At 47.5% G+C, this 27,256-nt stretch overlaps 1 long non-coding RNA gene across 1 annotated transcript in view; it reads left to right on the top strand.

Moving 5' to 3' along the window:
* LOC138297374 (uncharacterized) overlaps positions 1-25,568 on the top strand; it is a 61,819-nt gene extending 36,251 nt beyond the window's left edge. The window contains exon 3 of the long non-coding RNA XR_011204064.1: positions 24,529-25,568. This is a non-coding gene — a long non-coding RNA (uncharacterized lncRNA). The remainder of the gene's footprint in view (positions 1-24,528) is intronic.
* The last annotated feature ends 1,688 nt before the right edge of the window (positions 25,569-27,256 follow it).

The raw sequence follows: 27,256 nt of genomic DNA, 5'->3' as shown, positions 1-27,256 counted from the left end.
GTTAAATTAAGGTAAAAACGATAAAGATTCAATAAGCACAAGTTGAGACCACTTTTGCAAGTTTAAAGAGTCTTAAATCTTAGAAATCAACAATTGTCTTTGTAAAAAGTACCTGGTCTGTGTCAAATTACCATGCATGGACACCGCAGAGGAGGAGATGTGTGGAAAAATAAGGTGTGCGTCAGATTTTCTGACGCAGCACAGACCATGTGTTTCTTTCCACGCTGTAAGGGGCTTTGTGTCCATTTCCAGAGTGCAGTTTTGGTTAATCACTGCAAAGCGGGGATCTTTGGACACCCAGGGATGATGCGGGGAAAATCCAGGGCGTGAGGGAAGAAGTCACAGGCGTTGCATTGATCCGGTAGGCGATGCACCAAATTTTCTGTTGCATACCAGGTGCTGCGTCGATTATTCATTCAGGAAGTTGGGCTGCATCGTTCCGGTTAAGCTGTGACAATTTTCTTGTTGCAGGGCAGGCTGTGCATCGATTTATGGCGCATGGATTTACGGAAGAGATTAAGGGCCTGATTCTGACCCCGGCGGTCCTTGACCGCCGGGGTCGGCGGGAGCACCGCCAACAGGCTGGCGGTGCCCCGCAGGGCATTCTTACCGCGGTGGTTCAGCCGCGGCCAGAAAGGGAAAACCGGCGGTCTCCCAACGATTTTCCGCTGCCCTGTAGAATCCTCCATGGCAGCGCAGCTTGCTGCGCCGCCATGGGGATTCTGGACCCCCATACCGCCATCCTGTTCAGGATGGCGGTATGGGGTGTCGTGGGGCCCCTGGGGGCCCATGCATTGCCCATGCCGATGGCATGGGCACTGCATGGGCCCCTGTAAGAGGGCCCCACCCTGAATTTCAGTGTCTGCTTAGCAGACACTGAAATTCGCGACGGGTGCTACTGCACCCGTCGCACATCCTCCACTCCGCCGGCTCCATTCGGAGCCGGCATCCTCATGGAGGGGTGTTTCCCACTGGGCTGGCGGGCGGCCTTTTGGCGGTTGCCCGCCAGCCCAGTGGGAAACCCAGAATACCTGCGGCGGTCTTTTGACCGCGCAGCGGTATTCTGGCGGTTCCCTGCGGGCGGCTCCTGCCGCCTGCCGGGGTCAGAATGACCCCCTAAGTCTTGTTGGCCCTGAGACTTCAGAAAACAGGAGGCAAGCTCTTGGAGAGCACTTTTCAGCAAAGTCAGAGTGTAGGAGGTTGGCCTGGTTTGTAGTGCGTACCTTGGGTACTTACACCTTATACCAGGTCCAGTTATCCTTTTCTTATTGAAATGTAGTAGTGTTCTAGCAGCTTAGGCTGATAGAGATAGCTATAGCAGAGCAGCTTAGGCTGAACTTGGAGACATGCAAAGCTCATGCAATACCATTTATATTTACACAGTACTTATACACAAGTAAAGATAATACTCAGTGTTAACAAAAATAAAGGTATTTATTTAGGTGACTCAGTAGCAAAAATATCTCAGACAATACTCCTTCTGGAGGTAAGTATTATACACAATATACACTAGACACCAAAATTATCCATAGTAAGTAGTCATAAACCTATGCAAACAGTAGGAAAACCTATAGAATGCAATGGGAGAAAATAGATCTAGGGGCAACACAAACCACGTACTAAAAAAGTGGAATGTGAATCTCAAATTCCCCCCTAGACAAGTGTAGTGTGTGCAGAATCGCTGGGAGAGTAAGAATACAGTAAAGGTAAGTAAATTACCCCACACCAGAGCGCAGAAAAGTAGGAGTAAAGTACTGCAAGTTTCCTTGGGACACACTACACATCGTTTCTGGGATTTTGCAGCAGCCAACCAAGTCTGCAAAGAACTGCTGGATTATTTGACCTGAAGACCTGTAAATGAAGGAGACCAAGTCCAGAAGTCGAAAGAAGTTCCAGGAAGGACAGGAGCCCCTGCCAACCCAGAAGAGGGTGCAAAAGAAGAATCCCTGGTTAGTTGAAGACGGCAGAAATGCACCCTAAGAAGAAGTCAGCGGGTTCCTGCATAATGCAAAAGATGTCCCACAGCGTGAAGATCATTGAAGATGAGATTTTGTGTTGGAAGGCGCCAACAAGCCTTGGCTACGACAAGTGCATTTTGTGTCAAAATGGTGCTGGATGGATCCAGGAGGGACCTGGGAGCCTCAACACTGTGGAGGAAGAGGGGGCTCTCAGCACTTTAGAGAGCCTTAAGGATACCAGCCAGCACCCCCAGGAGTCGCAGGATCTGGGTTCAAAGGAGGTGCAAAACTCAGTTGATGCAGCACAACAAAAGAAGGTTCCACGCCGCCGGAGAACTGAGCAAATTATGCATCGTAGGATGGAGTGCTGCGGACCTGGGCAAGGAAAGGTTTTGCAAAGAGTGCAGAGGCCTCAGGAGATAAAGAAGACACAGTACACAGGGGTACCATTGCTCTAGGGGAAGGCAAGGTATTACCTCCTCCAATTTGCATCAGCAGGACCTCAGGACAGGTTGATGTCTACCCTCTTTGTCCTTAGGAGCACGCTCGTCGCTGCAAGAAGTCCCAGGGAACTGGTCGTCATCTTGGAAGGTGCCTGCCTGGAGCAGGGGAGTGACTCCTTCACTCCACGGGAGATTTCTTCAGTCCTAGTGCAGGATGAAGAGGGAGTCCCCAGAGCATACACACCGTGAAAACTGTTGCAGTTGCTGACTTGGAGTTGGGGTTGCTGAAGAAAAGTCTCTTGTAGACACTTTGTTGCAGTTACAGCGTTTCTTGGAGCAGGCTGCAGTTGATCAGAGGTCTGAAGTTGTTGCAGAGGATTCCTGAAGGAAACTTGCAAGCAAAATCTGAAGAGAACCCACAGGAGAGACCCTCAATAGCACTGAGAGGGGGACTGGCTACCTTATCAGCTAATACCTATCAGGAGGGGTCTCTGTCACCTGCTGACTTTGGCCACTCAGAGGCCTCAAGTGCCCCCACACCTTACAAAGCAAGATGGCTGAAGTCTGGGACACACTGGAGGAGCTCTGGGCACCACCCCTGGGGTGGTGATGGACAGGGGAGTGGTCAGTTCCCTTTCCTTTGTCCAGTTTTGCGCCAGAGCAGGGGAGAAGGGGTCCCTGACATGGTGGAGACTGGTTTATGCAAGGAGGGTATGATCTGTGCCCTTCAAAGCATTTCCAGAGGCTGGGGGAGGCTACCCCTCCCCAGCCTGTAACACCTTTTTCCAAAGGGAGAGGGTGTAACACCCTCTCTCTGAGGAAATTCTTTGTTCTGCCTTCCTGGTACTGGCCTGCCCGGACCCCAGGAGGGCAGAACCCTGTCTGTGAGGTGGCAGCAGAAGTAGCTGCAGTGGAAGCCTCAGAGCTGGTTTGGCAGTACTGGGGGTCCATGGTAGAGCCCCCAGGATGCATGGAATTTGCTCCCCAATACCAGATTTGGAATAGGGGGGGGGGGGGGGGGGACAATTACATGATCTTAGACATGTTACATGGCCATATTCGGAGTTACCATTGTGAATCTACATATAGGTATTAACCTATATGTAGTGCACGCGTGTAATGGCGTCCCTGCACTCAAAGTCTGGGGAAATGGCCCTGAATTATGTGGGGGTACCTTTGCTAGTGAAAGGGTGCCCTCACACTTAACTTTGCACCTAACCTTCAGCAAGTGAAGGTTAGACACATAGGTGACTTATAAGTTACTTAAGTGCAGGGCAAATGACTGTAAAATAGTGTGTACACTATTTCACGCAGGCTGCAATGGCAGTCCTGTGTAAGGGTTTGTCTGAACTCCCTATGGGTGGCAAGAGTAATGCTGCAGCCCATATGGATGTCCTGGAACTCCAACGCCCTGGGTACCTAGGTACCATATACTAGGGACTTAGAAAGGGGGTCCAGTATGCCAATTGAAATTGGTAAATGAAGTCACTGGCCTACAGTGACAAATTTTAAAAGCAGAAAGCATAAACACTGAGGTTCTGGTTAGCAGAGCCTCAGTGACCCATGTAGGCACTACACAGGCATACACATTAGTCCACAAACTGAGCACTGGGGTCCTGGCTAGCAGGATCCCAGTGACACCATAAAAACACACTGACACTCGTAAACAGGACAAAAGTGGGGCTAACCATGCTACAAAGAGGCTATTTTCCTACAGAGGGCAGCAGTCCTTCACAACAAAGCAGTCCAGATGAGTCCTTTGGGCAGCCAGGCAGTTCCTCTTGACAGGTTGCAGGTTAAGGTCCAGAAGTGCCTGATTTGGTGGGGTCAGACGTAGTTTATATACCCAAACATTCCCTTGAAGTGGGGGAGACTTCAGAGTGGTTTTGAAGTTCACAAGGTCCCCTTTCAGTACAGGTCTGTCTGCCAGGGTCCCAGTAGGGGGTTTGGCAGTCCATTGTGAGGGCAGGCCACTAGCCTATGAAATGTCAGGCTCTCTTCCCTCCCAGCCTAGGAAAACCCATTCAGTGTGCAGATGTGACGGAGTGTCCTGTGTTTGTGGTTGTGTGGGTGGAATGCACAAGGGAGCTGTCAACCAGCCCAGCCCAGACGTTGGTTGGAGGCAGGCTGTAAGGCACAGATGGGTTTTAGGCGCAGAGAAATGCTCACTTTCTAAAAGTGGCATTTCTAAAATAGTAATATTAAATCCAACCTCCCCAATAAGTAGGAATTTATATTATCATTCTGGTCATACTAAATATGAACCTTTTACCCCTTTCTCATAAGAATCTACCACTCAAACTGTATATAAGGGTAGACCCAATGCTAGCCCATGAAAGGAGAAGGCCTCACAGTAGTGGAACACAAATGTAGGACTTTTTCCCTTTCGGGACCCATAAAATACACATGTACATGTCCTGCCTTTTACCTACATAGCACCCAGCCCTATGGGTTACGTAGGGCCTACCTTAGGGGTGACGTATATGTAGAAAAGGGGAGTTTAAGGCTTGGCAAATTTTAAATGCCAAATCGAAGTGGCAATGAAACTGCACACACAGGCCTTGCAATGGCAGGCCTGATACATGGTTAAGGGGCTACTTATGTGGGTGGCACAATCAGTGCTGCAGGCTCACTAGTAGCATTTATTTTACAGGCCCTGGGCACATGTAGCACACTTTGCTAGGGACTTGGAGGTTAATTAAATATGCCAATTTGGTATGAGCCCATGTTACCATGTTTTTAGGGAGAGAGCACATGCACATTGGACACCCTACCACTGCTGACCAGTGCTAGGGTCCTAAAGCCAGCAAAAATGAGGTTGGAGAAAGAATGAGGAAGGCAGAAAGTTTAGTTTGGGGTGACCCTGCCGAGGGGCCCTTTCCAAAATACTCCCCTTCCAGCCTAAAGCCAGGGTAGGCTAATCAATAATTTGATGGACTTCCCTGCTTAAGGTGATAGATCATGGACAATGGCCCATTACTGCAGGGGCAGTTGCCAGTTCTATGCCTTTCTGAACTCAGTGAGGCTCCTCTGTCTATACTCTCCGGGGGAACCCTTCTCATCTGTGGACCCCATCTGTGAAGCTCCTAACTTTAATTTGCTCACAGATGCATCCCAGTAGGTAGAAAGTACCACCATGGCCAACAAGGTGATGTGGCCCGTTCCACTCCCTGGGTCTGAATTCTGTCCCCAACCCAGGAAACACTATCCACAAGGACAGTAGCTAAAAGAGGCCACTGACAGCAGTCAGTGTCACACTCCAGGCCATCCACTGTTAAATGGAGGCCCTGAGTGGGGCCATTGGCAAGCTTGTCCTCCAGCCTTGGGGCTGGCAGGGAGTTCCCTGAGGCATCTCAGAATGGGGGCAGTAGCCCCAGGGGTCTTGTACCCATTCTCCACTCTACCTCCAACCAGGTCAGAGGTGGTATCGTGACACTGGTCAATCAACCCAGGGTCTGTACCGTGAGGCTGAACATGGGACAGGGAGTCCTCCCTCACCTTGCCCTATACCTGGGCTCCTTTACCCTCCTCAGGGGAGTGGTACTGCCAGATAACTGAACTGGTAGGGCACCCTTGGGGGTCACCCCTCTCGGTTCTCCTGCCACCAGGGGCTACTCATTCCCCAGAATGCAGTCAATGGGCATCGGAGGACTAACTGACCCTTCTCTGGGTCACCTCCCCACCCAACTCCAGGGATACCAGCGCTATAGGGTGGAAGAAATCCTACCCATGGGCTGGAGTCACCCTACACACCTGATTGGTTTACTGCTCTGGGAAAACTATGCTCTCCACCATCATGGTATGCCTAGCCACTTTGTACCTCTGAGCAGTGACTGGGACCCCTTTCACTCCCACCCTCGGGGATCACCAGCTTACCCTCTGAGTATCTCTTAAATGAGGGAAATTAGGGCATGGTCTATGACCTGCCCCTGGTGACCACTTCCCCCCCCCCCCCCCCAAGGCCACACTGGCCACCCCTATAGAGGTTCCCCCAATGGGTGGTTTCTTTGAACAGACAGAGGCCCTCTTTACGACCCTGGCGATGGGTGATAGCCTGTTGGCGGTAATACCGCCAACAGGCTATCAGTAACTACTGCCAAATTATGACCATGGTGGTGATATCTCCAAAAGACAGGCAATGTACCACACCGTCCGCCAGGGTGGAATCAACAGTCAGCACGGCAGTAGCAGCCTACAGCCAGGAGGAAGACGGTTCCGCCCACCATATTAAGACCCTTAAATCCGCCACCTTTTCTGGGGCGGTACGAACGCTATCAAAAGCCTGACGGAAACGGAGCACAGAAGTCAAAGGACTCACCATTGGAGACACAGGGAAGAACCATACCTCCCTGGAACCCAAACTGCATGTCCCCCCACCCCCCCCTCCCCCAATGATCTTCTGTGTCATGCTCCACCACAAACACCAACGCTGGCGAAGAGGACGAAGGTGAGTACAGCCGCCTAGCACACAAGGGAGGGAGGAAAACGAGAGTGACACACACATCCAACACACCATACACCCAACCAGCTGCACAAGAATGAAGGAATTGACTACAGGGTTCTGTGGGATGCACCTCCCTAACGCACAAGGACAAGATGACAAAACAAGAAAGAGGGGGTAGAGAGACAAAGATAAACTTGGTCAATGACCTGACCCGAACCCCCCCCCCCCCCCCCCCCCCCACCCCCACCCCCCCCCCAGGCATACGGACTATGCATTGCACTACCAGTGATATTGCTAGCCATCAAGGCATGAGGAGGAGCACACACCGCCAACTGCAGCACTCCTAGGACCCACGAAGCCCTGACCATCAGTATATGCTAACAAGCTAAGTAGGTAGTAGTTCCCATTCAGACCCTTAGCCACCAGAAGACCTATGCTGCTATGCCTGGCCTAGGGGCACCCACTGACACACAACTACCACCCCTCCAGGTGTGAGCTTCAATGATGGCCACTGTGCTCACCCCCTTGTGGCTGCTCTGATGCCCTCAAGTGCCCATCCAGCTCAGGATAGGCCACCGCCAGTATGTGGCCCATCAGTGGGGTCACCCCTTCCTTGTTGGGAGGCCATCCCGAGCTGGGCCTCTGGTCTTCTGTGCCCAGCGTCTCAGGTCCTCCCACCGTTTCCAACAGTGTGTGCTCTGCCTGCCATAGACGCCTAGGGTCCACACCGCCTTGGCGATGGCACTCCCTATACCCTTCTTTTGATGGACGCTGACGTGCAGAGGAAATACAGACAGGAATACGCCATTAGACAAACAGTCCAGCCAGTAACACAAATGGCTCACCATACTAGTTTCCATCACCATTGGCACACATAGCCCAGCACACGACGTGTACACTGCCAAGAGGGCATCCACCCCCTTACACAATGCCTTCACACACAACTGCATGCATTCATGTCACATGCTTCGTGCCCACAGTGTACTCACCTGTTGGTCTAGAGGCCCATACAGCAGTCCACACTGGGGTAGAACCCCATCCACCAGTCTCTGCAACTCCTCAGAAGTGAAGGCTGGGGCCCTTTCCCTGGTAGGTTCCAGACACAGGTCACAGCAGCACATGCATTGTAAGTCCTCTCCTATGGAAGGTCAGGAAACAAGTGAGATATGATAGAAAATGGCGGTCACGTCCACCGCGGTGCATACTGTCACCGCTGGCGTAGATCACCATTGGACACTGTACCCCATAGGGCCCAATTATAACCAATGAGAAGTTGCATGGCGGTTCCTGACCGCCTACTACCACTGCGCACAACATCAGCGCCATTACCTCACTTCCACCTGTCCCTCCACACAGGACAGGCGGACACCATTTCAGGGTGTGGAGAAGGCCTATGGAATAATGCTGCATCACAGGACAAATAGGTACATAGTTAACAAATTACACTGTCCCATAACATGTTTACAGATTGGACTAGTGTTGTGGCTCCATTGTTCAGTTTGTGACAGCCTCCACACTCTTTTGTCCCTTGGATACCTACTGCTGCGGGTGAATAGGAGATGGAGACATACCCCGTGTACAGACCCCTTGTGGACTTGGCTACACTGGATGACAGGCACATAATCCTCACATATAGACTGGACAGGGCCACATTCACAGAGCTGTGTGCCCACTTGGAGCCTGACCTGATATCTGCTATCCATCAGCCCTCTGGGATATCCCCTCTTGTGCAAGTTCTATCAGTTCTCCATTTCCTGGCAACTGGTTTTTTTTCTTTCCCCAAGTGACAGTGGGCTTAGCAGCAGGAATGTCACAGCCTGTGTTCTGAATACTGCTGGCAAGTGTTGTCTTCCCTGATAAAACATGTGCAGCTACATTGCATTCCCCCAGGTTGAGGATTTGGCCACTGAAGGCCAGGTTTTATGCAATGGGACATATCCCCAATATAACTGGGGTGATTGACAGAACAAATATTACATTTTTCCACCCCCGCCACAATGAACAGGTGTTCAGGAATCTTATGAGTTTCCACTCCATGAATGTGCAGATGGTGTGCTTGGCGGACCAGTACATCTCCCACGCCAATGCTAAGTATCCAGGGTCGATGCATGATGCCTTTGTTCTGAGGAATAGCAGCATCCCAAATGTGATGTCCCAACTACAGAGGCACAGGGTGTGGCTAATAGGTGAGCCCTGGTTCCCACCCATTATAAGTTGGTGTATGCCTATGGTGTTGGCCATATAGGATAGTGTGTGGCTAAATGTTGTCCCTCAATATTTGCAGGTGACTCTGGTTACCCAAACACATGGCTGCAGACCCCAGTGAGGAATTCCAGGACAAGGGCAGAAGAACGTTATAATGAGGCACTTGGGTGACCCAAAAGAATCATCGAAAGGACCGTCGGCCTCCTGAAGGCCAGGATCCAGTGCCTCCATCTTACAGGTGGATCCCTGTGCTACTCACCCAAGAAGGTCTGTCAGATAGTTGTGCATGCTGCATGCTGCATGTTGCAAAACCTGGCCCTCAGATGCCATGTACCTTTTCTGCAGGAGGAGACTGGAGATGCCCCTGTAGCAGCAGTGAACCCTGTGGACAGTGAGGATGTGAAGGCAGAGGATGAGGATGTGGCCAATAGAACATCTGTGATCTGTCAGTACTTCCAATGAGACAAAGGTGAGACAGTGCAACTTTACATTTCAATGACTTTGGTCGTATTCTGTGTGGCATTGGCATGCTGGTTTTTAACACTTCTATGCCCACTTACTGTTCCCTCTGGCTATTCATTTAGCAGATGTTGATTTGACAAATACCCCTGGTGTAATCACAACAGCCAGCTGCAGGTCATTGATTTTATCCTAAGTACAGTTCATTTGCATTGGTTGTACCTATTTCAATCAATACATATTTGAAATACAAGACATACTCGAAATTGATTTATATCAGAGGGTGTTTATTGGTGTACTAATATATAGTGGGGAAAGTGCAGTGGGATGGGGTGATGGAGGAAAGTCCAGGGTATTGTTCCAGTCTGTTTGTAGCACAGGTGCATTGTCCAAGGGGACATAGGAAGGGGAGCAATGGCAGTACAAGGTGGACAGGGTGACGGAGTGGGACACAAGGGGGACAATCAGGAGAATCATTATCTGGTGGGGGTCTTGGCAAGTGTCTCTGGCTTCTGTCTGGATCACAGGGAATGTTTCTGGGGTGGTTCACCTTCTGCAGGGGGAGGGGTGCCAGTGGCCTGTGGGTCCTGTGGTGGGGTCTCCTGGTCACTAGCAGCGGAAGTGGAAGGCTGTTTGGATGGATGGATGGATGGCTGGTGGCAGGGGCCCCTCTGGTGTGACACTGTCTCCCTCATAATGTTGGCCATGTCTGACAGCACCCCTGCTATGCAGATCAGGGTGTTATTGATGGCCTGCAAGTTCTCCCTGATACTGGTCCTCTTTCAGCCGCCTGTTCTCCTGCACATTGTCTAGGATCTGGCCCATCGTGTCCTGGGAATGTTGATAGGCTCCCAGGGTCTGAGTTCCTCCTGGAGAGTTGGTTCCCTGCTCCTGTTGTCCCCCTGGTGCAGAGCAATCCTCCCAGTTTCCCTGTTGGTCTGTGCCTCTGTCCCCTGAACCGTGAGCCCACTGCCACTGACCCCAGGTCCCTGATTGTCTTGAGGGCGAGGTGTGGCTGGGTCCCTGTAGAGGTGGGCACACTGCTGATTGACGTGTCTTGCGGACAGATTTAGGTACGCTGGGTGGGTGCTGTGGTGTTTCCTGATGGGGGAGGCTCTGTGGGGGTCTGTGACTGGGTTTGTGTAACTGGCCGTCCAGTGGTCCCTGATGGGCCAGGTAGATTGTCCAGATCCTGAAGACCAGAGTTACTGTCATCACTGTGGGCCTCTTCTGTTGGGGGACTAGATATTTCTGGCACCTCCTCTCTAGTGACATTGGCTGGGGTACCTGTGGGGATGAAAATGATGCATTATGCTTCATGTGTAGGACATATTGCACATCCATGGCTTCCCCTCTATGGTTGGTGTTGCCCTGGCAGCTTTTACTTGTGTCTGTTGGTGTTTGGTGGGATTGTTAGTTTACCTATGCTGTGCATGCTTTAGTGATGAGTGTCCATGCAGGGCTGTGAGAGGTGTCCATGCATTGGTACAGCATCCAGGGCGAGGCATTGGGATTAGCAAAATGTGATTGAGTGTGTGGGATGGAGCACAGTGATGGGAGTGGGGGAGAGGGTATGTGATGGCATGCAGGTATGGGGGTGATAATTGTTGAAAGTTGACTTACCAGAGTGCAGTCCTCCTCTGACTCTGGCCAGGCCCTCAGGATGCATTATTGCCAAAACTTCCTCCTCCCCTGCTGTGAGTTGTGGGGGAGGAGGTAGGGGTCCACCGCCAGTCCTCTGGATAGTGAGCTGGTGTCTTGCGGCCATGGGACGTACCTTCTCCCGTAGGTCATTCCACCTCTTCCTGATGTCATCCCTTGTCCTTGGGTGCTGTCCCACAGCGTTGACCCTGTCCACGATTCTCTGTCATAGCTCCATCTTCCTGGCTATTGATATTTGCTGCAACTATGCACCAAACAGCTGTGGCTCTACCCTGACGATTTCTTCTACCATGACCCTTAGCTCCTCAGTGAAATGGGTGCCTTGTTGGTGCCATGGGTGTTGTGATGTGTGTGGGTGTGTTGGGTACTGTGTTGGGGTGTGTGAAGTGAGGTGAGTGAGGGATGTATGTGTTGTGTGTGTCTAGTTGTCGCAGTGGTCTTGGTTTCTGTCGCGTGCCAAGATTTGTATTCATAAGGGGTTGTGGGTAATATGGGTGTGTTTTATAGTGGTGTGGGTGTGGTGTGTGTGTATGGGTCTCAGGTGTGTGTTTAAATTGTCCAATGTGGTGGTGCTTTGTATGTGGGTGTCCATGGTGAGCGCAATGGTATGAACTGCCAATGGTTTACCGCAGTTGAATGTCCGCAGTGGTGATTCGTGGGTCATAATGTGATGGGCATTCTGTTGGCGGAACTGTGTGTTTTGATACTGCCGGTTTATCAATGACTTTTGGTCTGGCGAGTTTATGTATCTGGCTGTATTCTGTCAGATTGGTGTGTCATAATATGGTGAATGGATATGCTGCCACCGTGAGTTGGTGAGCGTGGCGGTAAGTGGGTTTTACCGCCAGAGTCATAATGAGGGCCAGAATCCCCCAGATTGTGTCCTTGCTGGGAGCACTCAGAGTTTAGTTAGTTTAGGGAATTTATAGAGCCCTTGGCTACCAAACGGCCTCCCATCGCTGAAAAGGTAAGTGACCGCTTGGGGCAAAAACCCAAGAAAAGATTGACGTGAATAAGGTGGTCATCAGTTTGTTACAAAAAGGTAGTTCTCGATGTTCTTGTCTCAGGTCTAAGGGAAGGGAGTTCCAGAGGTGAGCAGCTTTAACTAAGAGTTACCTCCCCAAATAGTTCTCTTGAATCGAGTGGTATGAACTAGCAGGGCAGCAGAGGATCTCAAAGTCCTTGCTGGGACGTAAAATGAAATGTTATGCTTAAGAAATCTGTGACCCTTGTTATGAAGATCTTTGTGTGTCATGCAGAGGGCTTTAAAATTAATGCGTAGCCAATGGAGGGAGACTAAAGCAGGTTTGGCTTATATATGTCTAGGTATATTCTTGAGTAATCGCCCGGCCGCATTTTGCACTACCTGCAATCTCCTTATGCAGCTATGGGAGCTGAGAAAAAGAATTGCAGTAATACAGTTGTGACAATATTAGGGCCTGGATAAGAAGTCTTCTGGCAAGAGGAGGCAGGAGATTGAGAATTTTCCTCATAGTTCTTAGAAGGGAAAAGTGAGATGAGGCGATCTTTTTGGATTGCTGGTCCATCGTAAGACAACGGTCTAGCCAGAAGCCTAGGCTCTTTATATAGTCTCAGGATAGAAAGATTTTTAAAATCCTCTGGAAGTATTGTAGGAGAATGAGAAGGGGCACAATTACCCACAGTCATCACTTCAGATTTTCCATCATTAAGTATAAGTTTGGACTCAGTCATCCATTTTGCTATGTCTGCCAGACACAATGAGAGGTTTGAATGAGAGATAGCCTCATTGGAAAGTGACACCACTAACTGTCATCAGCATATGAGACCAAGGAGAGGCCATAAGGTTCCACGACTTTAGCTAAAGAAAAAAGATAGATATTAAAAAGTGTGGGGCTCAGCAAAGAACCCTTTGGGACCCTGCATGTGAGGGAAAGTGTGTTGGACAGAAATGAGTGGTCAAGGACCTGAAAGGTTCTATCCTTCAGAAAAGAAGAGAACCAGCTCAATACTGTGCCTTCCATTCCTATGACAAAGTCTTTGGAGAAGAATGTTATGGTCCACAGTGTCAAATGCGGCACTGAGGTCTAACACAATGATAGCTGAGTGCCCACCGCAATGTAACAATTGGCGGGTGCTTTCCATGACTACTAGTAAGGCTGATTCTGTGCTGGGGCCTGAAACCTATCTGAAAAGGGTCTAGAAGTTTGTGGTCTTCTAGGAAACATGTTAGCTGAGTGTTATGCTTTTCCATTATCTTAGCCAGAATCGGAAGAGCGATAGGCCTATGGTTGCTTAGCAGTGTGGGGTCGAGCTTAGGTTTTTTCAGTATGGGTTTAACAGCATGTTTAAGGGATTGAGGTATAAGTCCTGAGGTTAAGAATGTTGGTCAATATGGGAGATAATATGTTGGAAGCCAATACTAAAATAGGAGGGTCAGTGTCAAGGGGAGAACCTGATTTTATAATATGCAAGTAATTGGTGACTAATTCCTCTGTCAGAGGCTGAAAGACTGCAAGTGAGACCGATGAACTCCAGGGGCTGATATGCGAGTGACCATCTTTCTTGACCAGGAATGACCGGAAAGGAGGAATATATATCAATGATCTTTTTCTGGAAGAAATCTGACAGATCATTATTATGATCAATGGAGCCCCCTGTGGGAGGATCACTAGAGGAGATATAAATCCTTTAAAGATCTGGAAAATCTTTCTGGGAATTAGCAGATTGTTCTATTCTAGCACTGTAAAATATAGATTGAGCTGATTTAATTCCATCATGGTAGATTCTAAAAGCTGCCCTGTATTTGTTTGCGGCAATGCAGTAGTCTTTCCTCCACCTTCTCTCTAGCTTCTTACACTCTTTTATTTATTTTCCTGATAATTGGGATGTGAACCAGGGTTTGGTCTTATGATTGTACCTTCTAGTAGTTGTTTTAACAGGAAGAAGACTATCTAGGGAGGTAGAAATCCAGTTATTGATGGTTTCTATAAGGCCAATACTGAGCTCTTCATGATTGAAGGATGACAGACGAAGAGTGTCCTGCCAATCCCTAGGATCCAATTTTGACCATTGGCGGGAGGTTCTCTTTATAGAGGGTTGGTGGGGGGAAAGGGACTCCACAGGGTGGTGTAAATGACAGTAAGTAGTGATCTGTCCAGATCAGAGGCAGAGGGGTATAAAGAAGAAAATTAGAAAGATTACTGAAGATTACGTTGATTGTATGTCCTTTACTATGGGTAGGTCCTGTAATGAGCTGGGTTAAATCTAATGCCGCCAGGTTGGAAAGGAGCATTTTGGCAGAGGGACATTGTATATTGTCCTCAATATTGACGTCTCCAAGTATGGTAAAATTAGGGGTTTTGCAGGAAATGCCCGCTACAAAATCTGGCATGGCCTGTATGAATCTTCCATAGGGGCCGCAGGGGCGATAGATAAGTATTCCAGAGAAAGTTGAGAGTTGAAGAGAAGAACAAACTTTCACATCTGGGAATATCTAGGGGAGTAGTAGAACATTTAGTATAATTTTTATGGACGATGGCAATACCTCCACCCCTTGCCTGGGGTCTGTCGAATTGGATAATTGAGTAATCCTGCGGTAAAGACCGTAATACTTTGGGGGAGGAATCTTCATTAAGCTATGTTTCCATCAAAACCAGGGTGTCTGGAAGATATTCTTCTAGCAATGAAAAAATATGTAGGCTGTGCGCAGATAAAGAACGACAGTTTTTCAGAAAAAGCTTGCCATGATGTTCACTAGTGTTAATAGAAGGGGGTGGCAAATCATAAGAGGTCCAAATGCAGTTGTGGCAAGCGCAATTTGCAGAGTCAGGGGTGTAAACAGTGGGCTGTATCCCGAGGAGGACTGTTATAAGCCAACAGCTGTTGGCGGGAATAGACTAATCTTTTAGAGCTTCCTCCGGTAGCATGTCTTCCTCGGGCCGGTGTGTAGGGTGGTTTTAAATTGTGCATCTGAAATGGATGCCGAACAACTAGATCGCCGACCAATATGGCGGGTGGAAAATGGGACCGAAATGGCGATCCCACCAATGTAGATAGAGTGGAAGGGGTTATGAGAGTAAGTAGGCAGTGTATAGAAGTGAGAGCTGGTGAGGGCAGAAGCAAAAGGTAAGGTGGTTAAAAAAAAGTGCTGCTGACTGCCTCTGAACACAGGCACTGGAAGAAAATGCTAGCATCCGAGTACGGCGAATTAAGAAATTAAAAGTACTTTAAAAACAAATTGTTAAAAAGAAGCTGGATTTAGTTACTGTCATAGAGCTTAAGTTATTTACTGGAGCAATCACGAACCTTGCGCAGCCGGCGCGTAGGGCACTTTAAATTGGGCATCTGAAATGGATGCCGAACAACTAGACCGCTGACCAATATGGCGGGCGGAAAATGGGACAGAAATGGCAGTCCCGCCAATGTAGATAGTGTAAGGGGTGGGAAGAAGGGGTTATGAGAGTAAGTAGGCGGTGTATAGAAGTGAGGGCAGAAGCAAAAGGTAAGGTGGTTAAAAAAAAAGTGCTGCTGACTGCCTCTGAACACAGGCAGAGTGGAAGAAAACGCTAGCAGCAGAGTACGTCGAATTAAGAAATTAAAAGTATTTTAAAAACAAAGTGTTAAAAATAAACTGGGTTTCGTTACTGTCATAGAGCTTAAGTTATTTACTGGAGCAATCACATACCGACTCGAAGCAGTAGGGTTGGGAATGGGGGTGCCCTAGGCCACCACCCTGTTTCTCTGATGGGGCATTGGAACCCTTCCCTTCCCCCCCTTACTCTGGGACTTGTCTGGGTCATCTTTAACCTCCCTCTCACTCTGTTGGAGGGGGGGGGAAACAGGAACCACCCTGCTTGGGGTCACTCACAGGTACCTTCTTGGACACTCTAGTGCTAGCCCAGAGGTCTGCCTCCTCAGCAAGCTTCCTTGGGTCAGTCAGCTTACTGTAAATCAGGTGCTGGTGCAACTCTGTAAAGCAAATACTGAGCATATGCTCTCTCAGGATCAAATTATATAACCCCTTATACTCATCTACCTTACTGCCCCTCACCCATTGATTCAGTGCCTTACTAGAGAAGTCTAAAAAGTGTGCAAGTTTGTGTGGAGAGTTTGGTGCTGTCCCTGAATTTCTGGCGATACTTTTCAAGGGTCTGCCCAAGCTTGGCAATCAAAATGGCTTTCATAGGGGCATACTTGTTCAGGGCCCAACCTCTAGAGTGAGAAGTGTCTCCTTTCCAAGTACTGGCACGTGTTTCCACAAGCCTGCCACCCCTCCCCATTGCTCTTCAGGAACCCCATGAGCCCTCAGTGCAATTTCCTAAGCAGAAAACCACTTATCAATGTCCTCTCCCACCACATAAGTTGGCACAATCTTTGGGTATCTGAACCTTTTTGTCCCCAGCAGGTCCTGTATGCATGCTGCCACCATCATTGCTGGACTCAGGCCACCTAGACCTGAGCTCCAGCTTCTTCAGACTAAGTTCATGAGCCAAGATGAGTTTTTTTTTTTTTTCATTTTTTTTTTTTCAGCCAAGACACCCTCAGCTGCAGTAGCCTCAGCTTGTCTGGCTGCTCTCTCAGCCTCTTTCTGCTTTCCTCTCTTCTGCCTCCATGTTTAACCTGGCCATCTGCAGTTGAAACTCTCTTCCTTCCTTTCCTCTGTGGTCAGGCTGTGATTTTAGACAATGCTCCCTGGTTTAGCAGGGGGCACAGATCTAGGGGTGTCATACCCCACTGCTGGTGGCAAATCCTCTGAGGAGCCCTCTTCTGGCTCTTCCACTACAACATTCTCTTGTGAACGGGCTTCTGCCCAGGCCCTCAGTGCCTTTTCTTACTCCTGCACCCTGGGTAGGTACACCCATCCCGTTGCAGAACCCTTTCAGCTGTCTGACAGTGTATGTCTCAAGCTTGGCTAGATCGAACTCTGCAGCTCCTCCCTCCTTGAGACCCAGCCAGAGACATGTTTAGTATTAGGTTAAAATGTAAAGCAGAAAAAAAATTGCAGCAAAAAGGACAAACCAAACTGACCTTTAACTGTGGGTAGGTAGTGTACACATGGCTATTTATGTCACTGTACAAACACAAATCCTATCCTCACCGCTGATCACCAATGTTAGAAATGGTGTCTACTTGGCAGAGGTATTCACCCTTGTCCATATAGGGACCACAATCCTAGTCTGGGTAAGTCACACACAATCCAAATTATCCTGTGCCCACTATTGGGTAGTGTTAGACTTGGCATCCTTGACGTGGTCTCCCCTAACTTTTTGCCTCTGTTTCCCAGGTTATTGATGTGTGCTGGACTCAGTTTTTGTTACTCTGGGAACTTTACCACTGCTATCCAGTGCTGACATACAAGTGCTCCTATGAAAAATGTATGTGTAATTGGCTTTCCATGATTGGCATATTTGATTTACTAGTAAGTCTCTAGTACAGTGCACTAGAGGTGCCCAGGGCATGTAAATCAAATGCTACTAGTGGACCTGCAGCACTGGTTGTGCCACCCACATTAGTAGCTCTGTAAACATGGCTCAGACCTGCCACTGCAGTGTCTTTGAGTGCAGTCTTAACTGACAATTTGACTTTGCAATAATACCCACTTGCTAGGCCTAAATCTTCCCTTTTCTTACATGTAAGACACCCCTAAGTTAGGCCCTAGGTAGCCCCATGGTCAGTGTGCAGTGCATGTTTTAGGTAGGACATATACTAATGTGTTTCAAAAGCCCTGACAGTGCAATACTGCCAAATTCGGTTTTCATTGTTGCAAGGACTATCTCTCTCATAGGTTAACACAGGTGCTGCCTCTAAATATGATTAAAGCATAGATTCCCTTTGGGAGCAGATAGACGTGCGGAGTTTAGAGTCTCTGAACTCACAATTTAAAAGTACATCTTTCCGTAAAGTTGTTTTTGAGATTGTGTGTTTGAAAATGCCACTTTTAGAAAGTAGACATTTTCTTGCCTAAACCATTCTGTGATTCTTCCGGTTTGTGGATTCCCTGTCTGGGTTAGTTTGATAGTTGGGCTGTTTTCACCTCTCTAGACAGTAACACAAACTGAGCTGGGGTGCAGCTTGCATATTCTGATGAGCCAACTGTGCTGGGAGGGGAGGAGTGCTCACTCACATCTGAAAGGGCTGGGCTTGCCCTCACACAATGCAATCTCCAACTCCCTGGTGTGTCTGGGGCCTGGCCTTGGCAAGGCAAGATCTCACAAACAAGAGACACTTTCCTTTGAAGTAGGCCTAATTCAAAGGCAGAAAGGGGTATAAGAAGAGCACCCAAAACCCCTGAAAATTAGATCACTTCTGGAATCGAGAGGAACCTCTGCCAAGGAGAAGTGCTGAGAAGAAATGCTACCCTGCCTGTGACTGTGCTTTGTGGAGCTATCCTACAGTTGCTGCTTCTGCCTGTGAAAGGGGACAAAGACTGGACTTTGTTGTGAATTTCTGCTTGTGAAGAATCTCCAAGGGCTTGAACTGAGCTTGTCTCCTGTTCTTGAAGTCTCAGGGCCATCAAAGGCTTCACCTGCCAGCATCTGGACTCTCTGCTGAGAGTCCTGCCCTGCCAAGTGGTGCCCTATCCAGTTCCTGGGCCCGTGAAAGGTGAAGCTGGCAGACGGACTGAAAATCCACGCACAGACCACCATGCAGGGAAACTTTTGACAGACTGTCTGTGACGCGGCTGATAAACGATGCGCCGCCGGCTTCGCGGCTGAAATCAACGCTCCACCTGCATTGCGGCTGGAAAACCGATGCAATGCGGCTGGAGAAACAACGCACAACACCCACTAATGGAGGCTAATAACACAAACCCCACACAGCGTGGTTTTGGGATACCGTGAGACCAAATTTTCAGCACAACATCGCTGGGTGCGGAAAACAGCATAAAGCCTGCCCGGACCAGAGGTGCCTGTCCGGATTGCCGCATTGCTCTTGCTGGAGAGGAGAAACGATGCATGCTGACCCGACCGGAGGAGGAACAACGCACGGTCTCACTTGCTAGTGAGAAATCGACGTATCGCTGGCCTTTCCTGACACACACTCACCCGTGCAGTGTTATTTTGACGCTACCCAGGAACTTCTGTATGCTAACGTTCTCACTTTTTTCTCAAGGATTTAAGACTCTTATTCTTTGAAAATTCATAACTTGAATTGTGTATGTTTGGTTTTGTTTAGATAAATATTCTCTATTTTTCTAAACCTGTGTTGTGTAATTTTGTGGTGTTTTCACTGAGTAGCTATGTGTGTTGGTACAAATACTTTACACATTGCTTCTGAAGCTAAGCCTGCCTGCTCATGCCAAGCTACCAAGGGGGTTAGCGGGGATTAACTGAGGGTGATTCTCCTTTACCCTGACTAGAGTTAGGGTCCTTGCTTGGACAGAGGGTAACCTGACTGCCAACCAAAGACCCCATTTCTAACAGGTAGCCTGGCACTAAGCAGTCAGGCTTAACTTAGAAGGCAATGTGTAAAGTATTTGTGCAATAAATCCTACAGTAACACAGTGAAACATAACAAAAATACACTACACAGGTTTAGAAAAATAAGATATTCATCTTGTTAAATTAAGGTAAAAATGATGATTCAATAAACTCAAGTTGAGATATCACTTTTGCAAGTTTGAAAAGAGTCTTAAATCATAGAAATCAACAATTGTCTCTTGCACAAGTACCAGGTTTGTGTCAAAATTACCACGCACAAAGACCACAGAGGAGGAGATGTGTGAAAAAATAAGGTGTACATCGGATGTTCCGAAGCGGCACAGACGATGCGTTGTTTTATTCCACGCTGCAAAGGGGCTTTGTGTCAATTTCTGGTGCACAGTTTTGGTTCCTCAGTGTGATGTGGGGATCTTTGGATGCCCAGGGACGATGTGGGGAAAGTCCTGAGCGTGCAAGAACAAGTCGCAGGCGTTATGACGTTTAGGTAGGTGATGCATCAAATTTTCTGTTGTACAACAGGCACTGCATCGATTCTTCAGTCAGGAAGTCCGACTGCATCGTTCCGGCTCTGTGTTGAACTGGAACGGCTATGTGTCAAATTTCTAGTCGCAACGCAGGTGCTGTCAGGCTGCGACGTTCCGGTTTAGCTGTGCAGCGAGTTTCTCGTCACAGGGCTGGCTGTGCATCGTTTCCGGCAGGCTTTGCATCAGATTTCAGTGCACAAGGAGTTTCCTTGGAGATGAAATCTTTTTGGCTCTGAGACTTCCGAAAACAGGAGGCAAACTCAATCCAATCCTTTGGAGAGGACTTCTCAGCAACGTCGCAGGGCAGCAGTCCTTCACAGCAAAGCAGTCCAGATGAGTCCTTTGGGCAGCCAGGCAGTTCCTCTTGACAGGTTGCAGGTTCAGGTCCAGAAGTGTCTGATTTGGTGGGGTCAGAGATGCAGTTTATATACCCAAAAATGCCTTAAGTGGTGGAGACTTCAAAGAGTGTTTTTGAAGTACACAAGGTCCCTTTTCAGTACAGGTCTGTCTGCCAGGTTCCCAGTAAGGGGTTTGGCAGTCCATTGTGTGAGGGCAGGCCACTAGCCTTTAAAATGTAAGTGTCATGCCTTCCACCCTCCCAGCCAAGGAAGACCCATTCAGTATGCAGATGTGTCTAAGTGTCCTGTGTTTGTGGTTATGTGGGCGGAATGCACACAGGAGCTGTCAACCAGTCCAGGCATGGATTGGAGACAGGCTGTAAGGCACAGATGGATTTTAGGCGCAGAGAAATACTCACTTTCTAAAAGTGCCATTTCTAAAACAGTAATATTAAATCCAACCTCACCAATAAGTAGGATTTTCTATTACCATTCTGGCCATACTAAATATGACCTGTTTACCCCTTTCTGATCAGAATCTACCACTCAAACAGTATGAGGGTAGACCCAATGCTAGCCTATGAAAGGAGAAGGCCTCACAGTAGTGGAACACAAATGTAGGAATTTTGTTTTCCCTTTCAGGACCCATAAAACACACATGTACATGTCCTGCCTTTTACCTACATAGCGCCCAGCCCTATGGGTTACCAAGGGCCTACCTTATGGGTGATTTATATGTAGAAAAGGGGGAGTTTAAGGCTTGGCAAGTACTTTTAAACTCCAAATCGAAGTGGCGGTGAAACTGCACACACAGGCCTTGCAATGGCAGGCCTGAGACATGGTTAAGGGGCTACTTATGTGGGTGGCACAATCTGTGCTGCGGGCCCACTAGTAGCATTTATTTTACAGGCCCTGGGCACATGTAGTGCACTTTACTAGGGACTTACAAGTAAATTAAATATGCCAATTGGGTATGAGTCAATGTTGCCATGTTTTTAGGGAGAGAGCACTTGCATTTAAGGACTGGTTAGCAGTTGTAAAGTGTCCAGAGTCCTAAAGCCAGCAAAAATGAGGTTGGAGAAGGAGGATAGCAAAATGGTTGGGGTTGACCCTGCAGAGGGGCCTTTTCCAACAATGTACCCATCCCCCCAGGCCATCCTGCCAGGAGGCGGTCACCCCTCCTCCCAGCCAAGGCCTTTAGATTATTTTTTCTGGATACAATCACACATTTTAGAAGGTTGCCAGCTAACAGTTGGGGATTATGTCAGAAAGGGCTATTAGAGGCTTTAGACACACAAAAAAAAACATTCTTAAAGTGGCATTTTCAAAATAGTCATTTAAAATCCCACTTTACCATCCGATTGGATTTTAAATTTCTATTAATTTGAAGCCTTGAATTGTGGTAGCTATTAAATTGAAGTTTTATACTATGCTTTTCTTTGAGAGAGCCAGCCTTGCCATAGTGAAAAATGACTTGGGAGATTTTTCAGTTCCAGTACATGTAAAACCTGAGTGCACATCTTAAACACTATGCACCCTGTCATATATACATTTAGGGCCTACTTTAGAGATGATGTACAAGTATAAAAAGGAAGGTTTAGGCCTGACAAAAAGGTTTATTTGGCCATGTCAAATTTGCAGCTTTAAACTGTACACTCACATTATTGTACTGTCATTAGTGGTGGCACAATAGGTGCTTTAGTCCACTAGTGACATTTATCTTACAGGCCCTGGGTGCCATATACGAGGGGCATACAGGTAAATTAAATATGCCAATCGGGAATTAGCTAATTCTACATGTGTTAGTGATCAGAGCACACACTGGGAACTGGACGGCATCCTCAGTGTTAAAAAAAAAAAATCCATAAATCAGCGGTATCAGTTAAAATATTGTTTGGGGTGGTCAACATGCAAAAAGTGGCTTGTCCTTATAATATGTAAACCTAATGTCATCTCACTTACACATCTCTGCTTAACTCCATGTTTTAACACAACTGCAAGTTTGCCACATACTGATTTTAGCATCTTTGCAAAGCTCACACATGCCACCCAAAACTCTACTCAAAGCTAGTCTTCACACCCACACTCTCTCAATCATGCACAACAAAATTAATATCTTTATATTAGAAAACATGCACAAGTAACCCTCTTCATTGCTTATATATGCTTATGGTAACATACATATTCTGGGCCTCATTATGACTTTGGCATTTTAAGGGGAAGACCGCTGCATTGGTGGCTGCCAAAAGACCACCATGTTGGCGGTTATCTGATTGCTGTATTAAGACTTACTCTGAAGTCCGACAAAAATTAGGCAAATTTCCTCATCTGCCAAGACCTTGGAGGATGGAAAAGCGGTTGTCCCAGCACTGCCAGATTGACAAAAATCCACACACCAGATTTGATCAACAAATCACAACAGCAGTTCTTTCATGGCGGAAAACCTTTGGCGGTATGAACCACGGAAGTCAGCGGTCATATGACACTGAACACAACACTACATTAGATAGTTTGAATACCCTTTCACCTAACACACACATCGACACACCTACTCATTGCACTATATAGCACACCCCTACACAACCCTCTGCAAACAAAACACCGCACACAGCCACAACCAACATTTTACACAGATACAAAAAGTAAGACTAGGCACCCATAAACATTTCAATACGCATACACCACATACCTGCACAATATACACAACACACATTTTACTGCCACATACAACCCACAACAACAATCACCCACTCACATCACAGCACCTACACCTCACCATTTAGCTACTTCAGCAGCCTTTCACTTTGAACTCTACCACGCTGTCTTCACCAGCACTACCGTGTTTCCACAAAAACACCCTCATTTCATGGATGTGGAGTAGAGGGTCATTGTGGGCGAAATTGTGAGGTTAGAGCCACACCTGTTCGAAGCACAGGTCCAGGAAACCTCAATTGCCAGGAAAATTGAGTTGTGGCAAAAATTAGTTGAAAGGGTCAAGGCTGTAGGCAGCTATCCACGCACAAGGGAGGACATCAGGAAGAGGTGCAACAACCTCAGGGAGGAGGTACGTTTCATGGCATCCAGGCACCAGCTAGCAGTAATGAAGATTGGCAGTGGGCCTCCACCTCCCTCCCTTACTTTCACATCTTGGAAGGAGAAGGTCTTGGACATACTACATCCTGAGGGCCTGAAAGGAATACCTGGGGAGTGGAGCCAGGAAGTCCCCACAATAGTCATGTCACTCAACTGTCACGTACTGCATGCTCCTTCAACACCTTACCTCACCCCAATTAACACACCACTCCAATTACACCTCTGTCGAAATGACTTAATACTCCTCTCTGGCATGCCACATATTCACTAAACTCCCCTGGCCCCACTTAGAAATGGTACGTGAAGTACTGCAAATTATAGCCCTACAACCACCAGAATGCAATATTCCATCATTGTGAAAACCTGAACAGTGCACTAAATATGAGATGTCATGCATGTTAAATTAACTACCAATCTAATCCATCTTGAATGTTCAATTGTGGAACAATTTATGGCAATGACAGCAATGCAGTGGCCCACTATCATCACAAGCAAAACACAGCTATTGCTGAGTGCCCATTCATAATGGCCTTAGAATAAATAATCCTAAAATAGAAATGTACTCGCCTGGGGGTGGAAAGCCAGATGTCAAAGTGGATGCACATACAGTACATCCAGATACAGGTCAAGATATATTGCTTACACACATACTGTGTCCCAACAATTACACTATTATGCATTGTACAGTTCTTATTTGTGCCATCTATCATGCCAGAGTTTACTAGGTAACAAAGATGAACACCCATGTCAATAATAAGACAATATCAGATGGCATCAGCAGTACAATCACTAACAACATAGTTTAACAGCTCAAAACGTGGTGTATGGACTTCAAGTCAGAGTTTGATGTACTAAGTTATTCTGTGCAGCAGCTGTCCTTGTCATTGCTGTGGATCATATTAAGGCACTGTCTGCATCTCTCACAACTGCAACAATACCCCCAATTTAACCTGAACTATTTGTTCCACTTCTCTCACAGGTAACCTTGCCAGTACCACCTTGGACAGGATACCCGAAACTGCCACTACCCGTCTGGATGAAGGCCCCACTGAGGACAATACCTCTGGATGTCTGGGCACTAATGACAAACCTGGCCCATCAAGGACACCTGTTCAGTCAACAACTGTCAGCCTCACCCTGCCCACGTCCACTTCTCCAAACTCTGTTGCGTTTACAACACAGGCAACCATTCAACCCCAAACCTGTGTCCCAATGACTGTCTCATCCATTGTGTGCCCCACTTTACAGGTATCTGAGTCTCCTCTTGTCACCCCTGACAATGATGGTCCTGCCACCAACGGGAGTGTGCGCACTGTGCCAGGGGCACAGGCATGTGGGGGTAGGGTGCATGGGAGGGATGCTGTGGGCCAGAAGATGGGGGGGGCCCCCATCTCCCAAGTCTTGGGACCCTACCAAAGTTCCCAAGGCATGATGGGCCAGGTAATCACTATGATAGGGGAAATCTAAAAGCTGCAGAGACAACCACCAGAAAGTCATGAAGCCGTGGCAGGCACAAAATGCTATTCTGGCTTTTGTTGCTGGGGTGCTGAGGGACATCAATATTACCCTGAGTAGGGCTACAACACAACATCGGGCCTCTTCCACTAGTAAAGACTCTTCAGGCCCTTCAACATCTGCGACTGCTAGTAGAATTGAGGTCCTGCCAGGGAAGGACATGCCTCACACCCCACCCTCTGTAGCAGATGAACACCCTTCAAACGTGGACGTCCACCCAGACATTCAGGAGGTGCAGATGCTAAGACCAAATCCACTGGCAGGAAGTGAACCTCTCCTGACTTGTTCCCCTTGTGCCACAGATACAACATTTGACTGTTCAGAAACCAATCTCCATGTTCCCATGGTGCAAGGACACTGGACTTGTGTATCCTAATGGTGAGCAGCTACCCTCCTGATGCTAGCCACCATGACCGAACCCTTCACTGTTTATTTTGTGTTTTTTTTTAAAGCTACTAGTCACACATTGTTCTACTGTCCTCAATAAATTACACTTAAACACAAGTCCTGTGTATGTGTCATTTATCAACCATGAACAATTGTTTTGCATGCCAACTCTAGTATGAATATGTCCCTCTGTATTGTACAACCTTGGTCATGGACGTCAAATATTGAATCTATCATTAGGAGTCTCATTACATTAGGATTGTAACATAAACATTTTAAAAAGTTGTATACTACATCTACGCACACATTTATTGGTAGATATGCAAACAGCACATATAGTATAACTGAAAGTAACATCAGAATGTTTGCTAAGGTGTCCGACAATGCTAAACCACAGGATACAGAAGTAAGGGTCATGTTAGTCTTCCTACAAGCCAGGAGGCATACAGATTGGTCGTTTTGTATCATCTGGTAAAACCTTATCACATACCCATACCTTAGCTTCCTAATAATCATACCCCATGGTACAGACAGATCACTACTGATATCCCCAGTCCAGGGATCATTCACATACCTGTAGGCTTGCCACTCACCTATGTCAGTCCACAGAGACCTGCACATTGGCCTGCAAAGTAGGAACACACTGACAGCTAGGTTCAAGGGAGATTACATACAACAGAAACCATTGTGATGAGAGAGGATATGGTTCTACATTTACACATGAGCTAGACACATATTGGGGCACAAATGACACATTTGACCACCTCCTGTACCCTACAGGTGAACTTGACGGTGAAACACATTTCCACCCCAATGTCCAGACAGTCTGGCTATGTTAGTTACACCCCACATATTCAAGGCAATTAGTACCTGGTTTCAGAGTTCCAGTTTGGCTGCTCATCCTTGGCAAGTAAATTTTTTTTAAAATCTCGATACACTGTTCCAAAAAGAAAGAGACTGGAGGAAAAGTACAAAGGAGTCCTAATATTTACGAGCAGAAACCTCACACACCCAAATGGGTGTCGTGCTTCATCATCGGAGTTGCTCCTCGTCAGACCGGCGCTGCAATGTCTGATGGGCACCCCCCCAAGGGGGGGGGGGGGGGGCTCTTTGCCGGAGATCTTTTCTCGATGATGCCAAGTCCCCAAGAGTGGGTTTGGAGAACAAAAGGGAAGAAAGGAGAGAAATAATATAAGATAAAATTGACTCACGACCCTAAATAAAGAGTAATGAATTTATTAGTCCATGTAGGGTATGGGCCAAGACTCATACGGGAGCACAGCCAGGGTAGGTCACCCCGTGCGGTTCGGGGTTATTTCAATAATTTTGACGTCCGGCCAGTGGCTTATGCTGTCCCATGAAGTACGTTCCTCAAATTGGGAGGGGCGACATGTAGGATAAGTACATTCAAATTACACCAGATAATGTGTAAGTGACTGGAGACATAACTGACAGGTGCAAGTTATAGGAGTCTTTTCAGTATTATTATTTGTGATAGGAGAAGTATGTTATTTTGGTCCTGAAGAAGCGTCATGGGATCTGGCTGGACCATAGAGATGTGAAACATGTAGACCCTTTTCTCTCAGGGAAGGTTTGGTAATTCCTCGCTTCCTCTGCCTCAATAATTGTGATTGAGAGTACCCTACCATTATTTCAGGTGCACTCTCCCTACTGATTTTAATCTTGGCCCATACCCTACATGGACTAATAAATTTGTTACTCTTTATTTAGGGTCGTGAGTCAATTTTATCTTATATTATTTCTCTCCTTTCTTCCCTTTTATTCTCCAAACCCACTCTTGGGGT

This window comes from Pleurodeles waltl, chromosome 5 (assembly GCF_031143425.1).
Source record: "Pleurodeles waltl isolate 20211129_DDA chromosome 5, aPleWal1.hap1.20221129, whole genome shotgun sequence".
Classification (NCBI taxonomy): domain Eukaryota; kingdom Metazoa; phylum Chordata; class Amphibia; order Caudata; family Salamandridae; genus Pleurodeles; species Pleurodeles waltl.
The sequence above is the reverse complement of the archived record's forward strand: the minus strand, read 5'-3'. Positions and strand labels throughout refer to the sequence as shown.